Here is a 14,723-nt window from a genome sequence, read left to right on the forward strand (position 1 = left end):
AATTTGGCACATTTTAAAGCTAGACTAAAACCCTCAGGATAAGTCAATGACCACATCCTGGACTATAAATCTGGAGCCTTCTGCTGCATAGTGGCAGCTTTTCTGACAGCAGAGAGAGAGAGAGAGAGAGAGAGAGAGAGAGAGAGAGAGAGAGAGAGAGAATACTGTACAGGTTTCAGGAGAGCGCAAGGCCAAGCCGTCACTGGCCTGAGGTCTATTACTGGTGCCATTGCCCTTGAGTGACTGTGCAACCTTGGGGAATTCGCTTAAACCATCTGCTCTTCATTTTCCTCACCTGTGGAAAGATAGGCTAAGAATTTCTAAGTTCTCTTCATTCTGACTGATCTATAATTGTAACTGTAAGCCCTTGAGTGGGGGCTGACCTAAGAAATTATGGGTAAAGATAACTTTAATATAGAAGAATATAAAGGCATCTGAATGCATGAGATGAATGAGTGGTAGAGTATGAAGTGTTCTGTATTTAGCCAAGGTTAAATTAATAGGGACTCAGCTCACCATCCTAAATGAAACAACTGAAAAACTAGACAAAATATATGAAGCAATCGTTTTCAAGACATTAGACATGAGGCCAAAGACCGTGCTCTTAGAGACGCAGGAAACAGACGCAAAACCGCAGGATGGCCTCAGCTGATTGCCTTGACGTGGTCTCCAGGGCATGATGCTGGAGGGGGAGTCCAGGCAGAGGCTGTCTCTCTGAGTTTGGTAGATGGAGTTGGGAGTGTGGGGAAGCCGATGTGGTTGGAGTTCATAGGACTGAATACAGAAGAGGATCGAGCTGCAGAGAGAGAGAGAGAAGATTCTGGAGAATCGTAGAAGGTCCTTCTTGAGTCTTTAGCTGAGTGCTGATTAATTCACGCAGGTGAGGAAACTCGGTGAGGCTGGGGAAAGAACTACTGGATAAGAATAAAGGGGACAATTATGAGAGCTCACATGGGGCTGCGTATAGTTCCTGTTCCCTCAAACCAGCATGGAAAACCTCATAATTCATGGGACATTGGGTCAGTTGCAGGATAAAACCAGCTTGAAACTAAATGCTGCTCTGATCCACCTAACAGAACTTGAAGGCAAGACCCCCAAACACCATTCTTTTCAAGTAACTAAACTGTATCGGAAGAAGCTCAAGAATTTTTATAGAAAGACAAAAAGATCCAGCACCCAACAAAATAAAATTCACAATAAGTGGCAACTAATAAAAATTATGACACAGTCAAAGAAGCAAAAAACCCAAAGACCGAAACAAAAATAACCAACAGCAACCCATAATGAGAAAAATCAATCATTTTTCAATCAGAAATGGCACAGATGATAGAATTAGAAAATAAAATTTAAAAAAAGAAATTAAAAAACATTTATTATAATTCTATTCCATATATTTAAAAGGCTATATGAGAGACTGGATAGGTTATATAGAGGCATGGAGGATATAAAAAGAGTGGGGAAACTTAAAGTGTGTAATGTATGCTTAATTGGGGAGTGGAGAAGAAGAGAACTTTTTGGAAGAAATAATGGCTAAAAATCTATAAGTCTGATGAAAACTATAAACCCTCAGACACAAGAAGTTCAACAAACGCCAAGCACAAGCAGTACAAAGAAATGACACCAAATACAATGTAATCAAATTGCTTAAAACCAGCAATAGCAAGAAAATATTAAAAACAACCTAAATAAAGACAAGTTACGTTCAGAGAAAGATAGGAATTATAGTAGATTTCTCATCAGAAACAATGCATGACTGTGAGGACAGTAGAACTCACCTTTAATGTACTAAGAAGAAAAAAAAACCAGCCTAGAATTCTAATAAATAGGGCTTTATCAAAATTAAGAACTTCTGCAGTTCAGACGATACTGTTAGAGAATGAAACGATATGCTACAGAATGGGAGAAAATATTTATAAATTTTATGTCTGATAAAGGATTTGTATCCAAACTATATAATATCAAATGTTATTGGTAATAAATAATACCATTTTTAAAAAATGGCAAAGGATTCGAAGAGACACATCATCCAAGAGTTTTATTAGGCACATGAAAAGAGATTAAGCCTCGTGAGTCATTAGGGAAATGCAAATTAAAACCATATAAGCTACCACGCTACAATTATTAAAGTGACTAAAACTAAAAATTCTGACCAAACCAAATGTTGAGGACGACGTGGAGCCCCTGGAATACTCATGCGCTGTGGTGGGACCGTGAAGTGGTGCAACCAGTTTGGAAAGCATTTTAGAAGTTTCTTTAAACAGTTAAGCACACATCTACCATGTGATCCAGGCATTCCACTCTTAGATATTGACCCAAGAGACACAACAAAGTCTTGCCAACAAATGTTTAGAGCAGCTTTATTTGCAATAAATAACCCCAAGCTGGAAACAAATGTTCATCCGTAGATGAACTTTAGGAAATCATAATTTTGAGTTTGCAATGCTTTCCGAGCAAATTAAGGGGGAGGTGGGATGAAAAGTGCTAAGTAGAGTTTTGAAAAGGGTTCCAGGTGAGTAGGCACTGGGGCCAAGTTAACCTGACAGAGGCCAGGATCGGGAATGGCTTCAAGGAGGAGACGGTTTTGATTTGCATCTTGTAAAGCAAATACAATTCCCACGTAAGGAAACGGGCCACAGGGCACACAGCCGGGCAGGAGATCAGCATGCGGTCAAAGACAAGGCCGAAGGAAGAAACAGGACTTGCTGGAGTAAGACGGAGGCCCTACATGGTGAAGGGAAGAGGACCCAGGCTTTTGCTCAGCCTTTTTAGTTAACACAATCTTCTGTTCACTGAAATAGAGGATTGCCACGCTCTTCATTCACAGATTTCAAATCAGGATATAATAGAACACATTTGTATCAGTCAGAATTCAGTTGCAGAAAAACAAAAAGAGCTGCTCCAGCCATCGTAAGCAGAATGGGAATTAGATGCTTTCCAAACTGCTGGGAAGGCGGGAGACGAGATTCCAGGTTGACTAGTTCTGCTAGTTCAGTGGGTAAGTGGGAGGGGTCATGGCCTGTGTGCATTTACAGTTTAGGATGCAAAAGGAACTCTAGCATTTTTTGAGGCCTCAGTTTGCCTGGGATTACCACGTAGCAGGCAACCTGGGAACGCTGGAAAAAAAAATCAATGAACATATGTGAAGGTCAATATTCCGTAAAAGTACAGATGTGCTCGTTAATAGAAATTTCATTCTTGAGCCTCCCCGGGGCCTTGCACGATAACTCACACATTAGTAGGCCACTCATTAATATTTATTGAATGAATTCGTAAGGAAGTAAATAAATCAGATATTTGCTGTTGCAATAAACTGCTTGAATTTTCACCCCTCTTGGAAGAGGATGGTGCATGTTTAGCCTTGCAACCCTGTCAGATGTGACCGAGGAGATGATGCTGATGATAGGATACTTTGGGATACAAGTGGAATTCCTTGGATTTAAAAATCCAAAAGTGGTGTCAAGGAAAATGGCTTTTAAGTCATTGACTGTTGATGTCTGCTGGTTGCCGAAATGTGCCTGAACACATTTGATCTTTTTCAGGTTGGGCGGCTGCCTCAACATACAGCCCGAAATGGAGGGAAACACTTGGCTAATAACATCCTAACTCCCCTTAATGTTTTTGTTTACTCCAGCCTTGCATGACCAGCAGCAGGGTAATTGTGTTAAGTTTGGGTAAAACAGTTCTCATCACACAGACCCCCAGCAGGGCACAGGAAGTTAGTTTAGCTAAACTGTATCTGTTTCGGAACAGAAATACATGGCACTCAAATAAAAGGAGAGAAAACCTTTTTTCACATTAAGGACATTAAAGAGGCAAAGGGACTTGGCTGGTAGAGCACTTAGTACAAGGTGGATGTCACAACTTAAAATTCCTTATTATTTAGGAATTTTGAGAGTCCTGCTTACCATTAGAGGAAGAGTGTTCTTTTAGAAGCAGATACATCTGTGCATCTATATATCTATGTATCTATCTGCTTTGGAGAGATTAGCTATTTTTGAGATATATATATATATATATATATATATATATATATATATAAAGATAAATAGAAAAAATATATAAAATATAAGTATATAGACAGAGATACGCTATACATATATATCTATATCGCTCCCATATCTAAAAAATCAAATATCAGCTTTTAAATGTTTATTTTTGAAGTGATTATTTTGAAGCATCAGGAAAAATATTCCAAAGTCCGTTCGGAGGAACATAAACTCTAAGTAACCTAGAATAGTACAAAACAGTCGTACAGTCGTTGAACTAGGAGTCAGAGGAAGACCGTCCCTAAAATAGGATAAAAATAGGATAAAATGGAAATGGCTTCACAGTTTTCCACCTCCCACATATGTCCCAATCTTCTCCATCATTGAATTAAAAAAAAAAATCTACTTGCAAATGAATCCTTAATTCCATAAGGAGTTTTCTTCTGTTTTCCTGCACAGGTAACATTTGTTTCACAAGTTTCCGAGTCACTTAGTATTTCGGGCTTGGCTTTTCTTATAATAAACTGCATTGCTCAGAAAGATGAGCAATGCTTTTGGTTGTTTGTTCCAATTTGTTTTCCTTTTTTGAATTAACGCAGTTGAATCATTGCTTGGGTTTTCAACCTGACAAGCTGGAACAATTAGGTATCCCTGAAGGAACAGATTTTGATACCCTGTTCTGATTGTGTTTCTGTTTAGTTTCTAATAAGACTCTGAGCATAACTCCTCCATGGCTCTTTGAAAATGTTTTATAAATTGGGATCGGACATGACGTCTACCGAACTGACTTTCTCATAAAGGAATTTCCAGACACTCTGCGTCCCTCTTTTCCCACAACCAGAATTCATGAGGGAGGCTGACCACTGTGCCAGCTTTTACCAGGCAACTTGGGGGCTTACGTGTCGCTCGTATCTTTCATGGAGGAAAGAGGCTGCTCTCCGCGTGCTGTTGTCATTAGGAATACAGTGGGAACATCTTCATTAGAAACGGAGGGTGCGCTGGATGTGCTCTGTTGTGATAATGAGGAAAGGGTGTGAACGAGAAGATAAGAGGACAAGGATTTCACTGGAAGCATTCCACCTGGCTTCTGCTTCATTTTATTTAATTGGATGAGGAACATTTTCTGCCTGTAAAAACAGCCAAGTGTCCCAGATTGGGAGTCGGGAAGCCAGGCTTTGAGGACGTTGTCAGTTTCATGTCCCTCTTCTTCCTCCCTATGGGTGTCTTAGAATCTTCAACTTTTAAAAGAGCAAATGGACGATATGTCGATCATTTGGAGATGCCAGAAGGATGCAGTTTAGGGGAAAACAGTCCTGTGGTCTTTTCATAGCCCATCCTGAACAAAATCACGAACTAGATAAACTCTATTTTCAAGCCTCTTGAGGTTACTTTTCTGTATTTCTCTTCCATTTTTAGCACCTCTAGCCTTTTTGTTTATTTTATTTATACATCTCTCCCCTTTATAAAGACTTGACTCTCCTGTGTCCTGTCCCTTCAGATCTATGCTAAGTAATGTAACGAATTAGCAGGGTTGTCAGAGTTAGCAAATGAAAATAACTGAGTGCCCAGTTAAGTTTTAATGTCAGACATACAACAAATTAAATTTAGTGTATGTCCAATGCAGTAATATTTGTTGCAGATCTGCAATTCAGATTTAACCGAAGGATGTCCTATATTGTATCAGATAATTCTATAAATTAGTGGTTTGCAAATTTATTTTCCAAGCACAGCTAAAGTTCAGCAGAAGTGACTTTAGGGGGTGGGTTGAGGGATGGGGGTTAGAGGGAGGTAGAAGGCATGGCACCCTGGCTCTTCCTCTGCTGGAGGAGCTCTGCTCTCATCTGTTTTGTGCATCAGTGTTGGGCATGGATTTGATTTCATTTGATATAAAGGTATCGTTGGTGAGAAAAGAATTCTGAAGGCTTCTGGTTGTCCTGTCTGTCTTTCATTTGCCTCTCCAGATCCACTTTCCCATCTTTTTCCTTCCTGCTCTGGATCCCTGGGGACTGATACACATTCATGGGTTCTTTTGCCCTCTAGCTTCTGAAGAACTGGGAAGAGACTGAAGGTAGGAGAGTGAGGCCCAGGTATTTAGTCCCCTGGCTCTTTCCCCACAAAAAAATTCAAATAATTTAAGATTTTGTATCAGAAAGAAATTCTTTTAGCAGTATGTAAAATGAACCCAACAACCTGTGGGTTAACCCAATTGTGGCTTGTGCAAACAAATATTTATTTTTCTCACATACTAAGACTCTGGCAATGGGCAAGCAGCTGCTGGTAGTATGTCAGTGGCTCAATGAATTCAAGCTGGAATCTCTGGATCTTGATACTTCCCTCATGATTACAAGATGGCTGCCAAAGTTCCAGACATCAAGTACATGTTCAAGACAGAAGGAAGTGAAGAAGGGAAGAAGGCATCAATGTCTGACACTTGGTTAGGAAAGTGAAAAATGTCCTCAGATTCCTCCTAGATTTCATTATTTCATTGGCCACCTCTTTGTTATATGATCCTCCTGGTTGCAAGGGATGCTGGGAACGTAGGTATTAATCTTTTCCAGCCTCTAAAGAGTGCAAGGGAGAATGAAGTCGAGAATGGTGATTAATCAACTAACAGCGTGCAGGGGGAATAATTTGTTTTTAACCCGAAGTTATAGACACTCTAACAGGCTTGTAAAGATGTGTTTAAGATGAGGGTACTTCATCATGGTACCTAATCTATACTACCTAGGTGATTATTTCTATTCTTTAACTTTGGTCAGAATTTTAAAGGCAGAATAACCTCAATGGATTAAAACCCTGTCAAATTATACTGCAAATTCTTCGATTCCCTCTTTACACTTCCATCTCCCCTCTGTTGTGTCTATTTCCTAAGTACACAGGCAAAATCACGGTAAAATGAACACAAAGCTTTAGGGGAAAACATGAGTCTGAAAAAGAAGTGATTCATCTTTTCATTTTTTCTTTCTTTTTTTCGCCACCAAATAGCTGTGTGTTGAGAGAGTTACACCTTTCTGAACCTCTTTCCCTCGTCTCTAAAAGGAGGATCATGCTGGATTAGATGTTCATTTTGTTCAACAAATATTAGTTGAACATCTACTGTAAAACATGCCCTGTTCCAGGCTCCAGGAATGGATAGGGTGGTGTTGATTCAGACAAGGTTCTTGTCCTCACGGAGCTTACATTCTGTTGGGCAGAGATATCAGCAACAAGAAAATTTAAAAATCAATAAAAGTATCAAATAGTCATAGGAGTTATGAAGAGGAACAAAATTCAGTGATGGGTGAGTAAATGCACAGGTGACTGTTTCAGACAGTGTGGTCCAAAACGCTCCTCCGAGAAGGCAACATTTAAACTGGGATCTGAACCTCAAGAAACCAGTCCCTTCCTGGTGGAAGATTTTAGGGAGAAAGTGCAAAGGACTTAAGGGCAATCAAACTTGATGTATTCAAGGAACAAAAAGAAAGCAAGACAGCTATTTAGTTTAATCACCATCCTGTTTTTCAAGGCTACATTTCCCATTTCCTGGAAATGCTAATTCTCACTAATTCCTTCTCACTAATTCTCATTCTCACTAATCTTGTTTTAGTGTCTGTTTTTACAACATCAGTAACATACTGTCCTGGGATAATTGAGGATCTCTTCTCTCTGCCACAGGCTTAACATTTTTGAGGATAAACTGAGTACGAAGTTTCAGAATTTTCCCCTGGTTGATCTGTGGCGGTGGGTCTAGGGCCACTGATGGAGTTATACGGAGAAGCCATGGCTGCTCCCCCATCTTCCCCAACCACATGCTCAGTTACAAGATCATCAAATATTCAGAGACAGTGAATCCCAGGCGTTCGCTGTCTTTGTGGTCCCCATCGACTTACTCCACACCGTGTAGAGCTGCTTCTATTTCCCCTAAGCTTCATCGCTCATCCATTCAATACCTTGGGATGGGATGATCTAGGGCATTAATTCCGTGATGCCCATTTGTAAATTAGCACCCAGCTGTGGACGGTGGGCGGGTCCAGGTCCCTTACAATATCTGTACCTGTCTGCGGCAAAATCAGAAACGGAGACCTGTCAATGGCTTTATGCAACTTGAAAAAGTTTTATTATGCAAATTTTAAAAAGTTTATGAATTTATGCAACTTAAAAAAGTCTTTTTTCATCTGAGATCATGTTGTTCCTAATTTTTTGAATTCATATGAATTTTTACTGCGATGATAAAATAAAATGATATTTGGGGAGAAAATAAACTATGTGTAAGTGTATAATGTAATAAAGTATGTAATAAACTATGTGTAAGTTCAGTGTAAGTATCAGAAGCCCATTTTTACCCCAATGGGATTTTACAGGGCCCTGAAATCCAAGGGCCTGGGAACCATAGCATTGATTAAAGCCCCTGCATTCATGTTTGTAGGTCTTTGCCCTTTGTCTCCTCTTAGGAACCCTGTGACTACTCACTGGTTCCCTTGGGATCTGGGTGTTAATGGGATAAAGTGTACATGTGTGGAGAGAGAGCAGTTTAGCTGCTTCAACTCTGCTACCTGTTGGCAGAAAAGGTATCACCATTTTTAACTCTTGCTTGTGTATTTTTGAGAGTTTGATCTCCAGCTCTCTGTTTTTGTTGTCTTCTAAAAATGTGTTTAATACCGAAATAATGTATAGCAGTAGCCTAGATGTGTGCTTTGCTCTAAAAAACAACTTATGAGGCTCTTTCCCCCTGATTTTCTTGGCAGTCTTATTTCCTAAGATAGGGCCTCACTTGATAAATAAACTAAACCACACATTACATTTTTTTTTTCACCTCTGCTTGCTTTCTTCTGTATCCTTATTCGTCCATGTACTGAGCACTGACTGAGCTAAGTCCTGATGCCAGGGCACAGAAGAGCTTTGTGAGGGATTCACCAGCAGAAATGAGCTAAGGGCAAGGCTGAGAGGAGAGAGATGGACGAGGCGCAGAGCAGGGAGACCTAGGGAAGGTCAGAGACAAGATGGAACAGGAGATCCAGTCAACCTCCCATTCTCTCCGCCCATGATTAGGAAGGAGCTAAAATTCTCCCGTCACCCAGATGGTTGGCAGCAGAGTTTGGGGTTTATATCATGGAATTGTGCATCAGGGAGCTTGAGATTGTGGCTGGATCTGCTGCTATACAGCGGTGTGACCGCCAAGGTCAGGCAGATTCAGTTTTCTGTGTCTATTTGCATATCACACCTGGTATTGTTTCCTTCCGTCCTTCATGTCTTCCTCTGACCACCCTCAGAAAGCTTTGTATGACACAGGATTCTAGACACTGGAGGTTCAAAGATGAATGAAATTGAGCCCACCATGCAAACAGGATCAGATAGGTCTAACAATAGATAAATTCCAGTACATCCTCTGAGTGCCATTAAAAGAACAGCTACCTCATGAGGTTCCTGGATGACAGCAAGGAAATCCTTGTGAGACTATTTTGGAAAAGGTGCAAAACTAGGGATGAGGGCGTGGAGGTGGTACCAGAGGAACTGGATTCAGGGGGGGAGATGGAGGCCTGAAGATCAGCACGCTGACTCTCCTGCTGATGGTGTGCAGGTACTCCGGGTAAAAGATGTTCCCGGGAAGTCATTTCAATATCCATAGTAGGCTTCTGAGATTGTCTAGTTTTGAGATTCAGTTCAAGTTAGCATAGAGAAATATTAGCTTCAGTGCTTATGAGGATTTATTTTACTAATTAGAATCCAATCCAAAAAGCACAGTCAGAAGGAACTTCAGCAGTGAAGGTATTTTTCTCCCTGTCCCCTGGAAAACCATGCTCTTCTTTTAATTTTGCAAGATGTGTAACGAGGCCATCACATTCCCCTACATTCAGCATCTCCATGTTGCCTTCAGCGTGAGCCCATCTTTAAGAAAATATTGTGGTTGGTGGCATGGAATTCTTTCCAAGAGCTGTTGCCATTCGTGGTTAAAGATAATACAGCCTGGTGTTGGTGATACAGGTACAACTCAGAGAAATTCGGGTTTGGTTGCAGACCACTGCAATAAAGTAAATATCACAGTAAAGCGAGTCATGCAAATTCTGGGGTTTCCCTGTGCATATCAAAGTTGTGCTCACACTATGCTGTAGTCTATTTAGTGTCCAATAGCATTATGTCTAAAAAACAACCTACATACCTTAATTAAAAAACACTTTATTGTTAAAAAATGCTAACCATCATCCGAGCTTTCAAGTGAGTCATAATCTTTTTTGCTGGTAGAGGGTCTTGCCTCGATGTCGATGTCTGCTGACTGATCAGGGTGGTGGTTGCTGAAGGTTGAGACGACTGTGGCAAGTTCTTAAAGTATGGCAAAAATGAAGTTTCCTGCAGCGATCGATTCTTCCTTTCACAGATGATTTCTCTGCAGTATACAATGTTTGGTAATATTTTACCCACAGTAGAACTTCTTTCAAAATTAAAGTCCATCCTCTGAACCCTGCTGCTGATTTCTCAAGCGAGTTTATGTAATATTCTAAATCTTCCATTGTTTTTTTTCAACAGTCTTCATAGCATCTTCACCAGGAGTAGATTCCATTTCAAGAAACCACGTTGCTCATCCATCAGAAGCCACTCATCATCCTTTAAACTTTTATCATGAGACTGGAGCAATTCAGTCACATCTTCATGCCCCACTTTCAATTCTAATTCTCTTGCTACTTCCACCACATTGACAGTGACTTCCTCCACTGAAGTCTTGAACCCCTGAAAGTCATCCATGAGAGCTGGAATCAACTTCTCCCAGACTTCTGTTGGTGTGGATATTCTGACCTCTTCCCATGATTCATGAATGTCGTTAATGGGATCTAGAACGGTGACTCTTTTCCAAAAGATCTTCAATTTACTTTGCCCAGAACCATCAAAGAACTATTATCTGTGGCAACTATAGCCTTACAAATGGTTCTTGGTAAATAAGACTTGGGAAATTGAAGTTACTCCTGGATCTGTGGGCTGCGGAATGAATGGTGTGTTAATCTCATTAAGCATCTCCATCAGAGCTCTTGGATGACTAGGTGCATCGTCAGGGAGCAGTAATGTTTTTAGAGGAATCTTTCTTTTTGAACAGGAGGTCTTAACACTGGGCTTAAACTATTCAGTAAACTGTGTTGTAAACAGGTGGACTGTCATCTGGGTTTTGTTGTTCCCTTTACAGAGCACAGGCAGAACAGATTTAGCATAATTCTTAAGGGCCCTAGTATTTTGGGAATGATAAAAGAGCATTGTCTCCAACTGAAATTCATCTGCTACTTTAGCCCCTAACAAAAGAGTCAGCCTCTCTTTTCTAGCTTTGAAGTCAGACGTTGACTTCTCCTCTCTAGCTATGAGAGTGCAAAATGCCATCTTCTTCCAATAGAAGGCTGTTTCATACACATTGAAAATCTACTGTTTAGTGCAGCCACCTTCATTAGTTCTCTCACTTAGAACTTCTGGATGGCTTGCTGCAACTTCTTTATCAGCACTTGCTGCTTCACCTTGTGCCATTATGTTGTGAAGATGGCTCTTTCCTTAAACCTCAGAAACCAACCTCTACTAGCTTCAAGCTTTTCTTCTGCAGCTTCCTCACCTCTCTCAGCCTTCATAGAATTTAAGAGAGTTAGGGCTTTGCTCTGGATTAGGCTTTAGCTGGTTTGATCTTCTACCTAAACCACTCAAGCCTTCTCCCTCTCAGCAATAAAGCTATTCTGATTTCTTATCATTTGTGTGTTTGCTAGAGTAGCATTTTAATTTCCTTCAAGAACTTTTCCTTTGCTTTCACAACCTGGATAGCTGTTTGGACCGAGAGACCTAGCTTTCAGCCTGTCTGGCTTTTGACATGCCTTCTTCACTAAGCTTCATCATTTCCACCTTTTGATTTAAAGTGAGAGATGTGTCTTCCTTTGAGTTGAACACTTAGAGGGCACTGTAGACGTATTCATTGGCCTCATGTTAATATTGTTGTGTCTCAGGGAATAGGGGGGCCCAGTAAGAGGAAGAGGGATGGGGGAACAGCTGGTTGGCAGAGAAGTCAGAACCCATCATACAACATTTACGGATTAAGTGTGCCATCTTATAATGGCGTGATTCATGTCACTCAAAATAACTACAACAGCAACATCAAAGATCACTGATCACAGAGCACCATAATATATATAATAACAACGAAAAAGTTGGAATTTTTTAGAGAATTACCAAAATGGGACAAAGCAAGCCAATGCTGTTGGAAAAAATGGCGCTGATGGACTTGCTTAATGCAAGGTTGCCACAAACCTTCAACTTATAAAAATCACAGTACCTGCGAAGCGCAATAAAAGGGGATATGCCTGTATTTCCTCCTGGACACACAAGTGGGCTGGAATCACAGGCACTAGACATGCTAGGTTGGAGGTGTGTAGGCAGAACAGGCTTCCTGTTACCACCAAGACGGGGAAGGAGAGTTTGAAAGTAGACAGGGCATGGTTCTGAGCCTGTCTGTAGGCTCCCACTGAGGACTTCCCAAATCTATTCAGTCCTTGACACACCTGGGAACTTGCTGGGATACATCAGGGACGGAGGGGAAGGGATCCTACTCTCTTTCTCATAGATCTCACTTGTTTTTGGTCAACCAGTGAGCTCATTCATCACCTGTCTTTTTAGACTCTCTCAGCCTCATTAGGGGGTCTGAGGAAATGTCTGGACAGGGAAGGAGTCGGGAAGCCTTGCGCAGAGTCTGGTTCTTTACCGCATTGCCTGTTTCAGCCCCGGCAGGTCTTTAACCTCTCTGAGCCTCATTTTCTCTAGTCGTCAGCAGACATGGTGTTCCATGTCTTGTATACTCTCAGGCATGTTGTAAAGATCAAAAGGAGATAATTCATGGGGCAACATGTTTGAAAAGCATCTAAAACATTACACACATCCTCATGTGTAACTAGAGTGTGTAGTCACACTGATTCATGATCACACACCCCTGAGGCAGGGGTACACAGACATAAGGATGCTCGCCGAGGCCACCTGCTTGGTCTCAACCCGACACAGTAACAAGGCTGGGGAACACGTGTGCCAGGGCTGTGCTCATAATGCCCCGAGATGTCCCGACATCCTCAGTAGGAAGCTGAGCTCTTTGAATGCCCCGTGTTCCCTTCAGCCAGAACACCAGGAAAATGTGTGGTCCACTCTACCGTGATTCTCCCAGATGTTAACTCCAGCTTTCCTAGTCTGGTCTTGTTCCAGGAGGCAGGGGGGCCAGAAGAGTTCTGTTCTGTTAAGTTAACCTCTGTCTCCGGAACTTCTGCCCTTTTCTGCGGCTTTCACAACCAGCACCCTTGATGGGACCAGGTAGCCATGGTTTGAATACCCAGTCCCCAAACAGCAAAAGGGATGGCTAGGCTGTCCCATTCTAGCCCATGTGCTATATATTACTACCAGAACGGCCCTCCAGAACGTCCTTGTAGGTCCCCAAAGTCTTTGCAGTAAAGTCCGAGCTCCTAAACTTGATGCATGAAGTCCCCCTTGCCCTGACTTCGCCCCTTTTGTTTCCCCGGGGCCTGGTACTCCTCCATCTGCAGCCCGGGCCTCAACCAGCACAGCCACCTGCTGAAGTGTAAACAAAGAACTTCCGGTTTCACATGGCAACTCGCTGGGAACGACCCTTCTCCTTAGATAGCCCTCCCCTAATCACACTTCAGTTACCTTCCGGGTCTCAGCCGAGCCACAGGGAGACTGAGAAGCCTCCCTGACTCACCCAAGCTGACGTCAGTGCTCTTCTTTCACACTTCTGTAACAGTCTGGGCAGAGCTTTAATAGGTGCTGCTCTATGCTCCCTGTTTAAAAAATCTGATTAGACCATTAGACTAACCTTCTTGAAGGAAAGGTCTGGTTTGCATTTGCATCCCCTGCACCTTGAATGGCACCTGGGAGCTCCCATTTGTTGAATGAATGATGAATGAATGAACATAAACTTTAGTGAATGGCATGTTCACATTTGATTTATGGGTCATTCTTCCATGCTTTCCCCATCTTCCTTTCCTTGCCCCTTCCAGCAGGAGGGGTTTCCTAGCAGCCTGTGATCAATATTTGTAGAAATAACAAATGGGAAGTGTCTTTGGATGCTTTGGCTAACAGTGTGTGCTCTCTGGTCAGCTTCCGCATCTGCCAGAGTTGGGGATCAGATCCCTCTACTGCTGGAAACCCGCAAAGAGCGACACAGCTCCAGAAGTGGTTGATGGTGCCCCGATCTGAGGGTCTGGGGAAAATGGCTCTGTTTTGAGCCACAGGGCTGAATCATGTACTGGCCGCAGGCAGTTGCTTCCCGATCGCATGAGGGCGGAGACCACTCCCTCCTTTCTTAAAGATGGTATGAAAAGTAATGAGGTAATGTCTGCAAAGCACCCTAGAAGAACTACTCTAAATGCTGAGTGTTACGGCACCATGGCTTTCGTCTGTGTTGCTTTCCATCTGCGCTCATCTAAGGAAGACAGGCAAGTGGAAGGATTGCAGGGGCAGTTGGATTTGAAAGAAGAGTTCAAGGCTGATTACTGATTCTGTGCTGTGGGTGTTCCTTTTGCTTTCATCTCTTCTGTCCACAAAAGGTTGTAATAACACAGCACTTACCCACAAACAAAAGGGTGTGGGGGGAAAAAAAAGAATGAATTTGTTTTTGTAAAGTGGATGGGTCCTTGGATAAAAAGCTTTGTAAAGCCACGAGATATTATTTCAATCCCAGCTTTCTGTTTCCCTTCCTTTCTTTTGAAAGGATATTCACTGAGCTTGTCACTTTCTCCGAAT

Source organism: Camelus dromedarius, chromosome 28 (assembly GCF_036321535.1).
Source record: "Camelus dromedarius isolate mCamDro1 chromosome 28, mCamDro1.pat, whole genome shotgun sequence".
Taxonomy (NCBI): Eukaryota; Metazoa; Chordata; class Mammalia; order Artiodactyla; family Camelidae; genus Camelus; species Camelus dromedarius.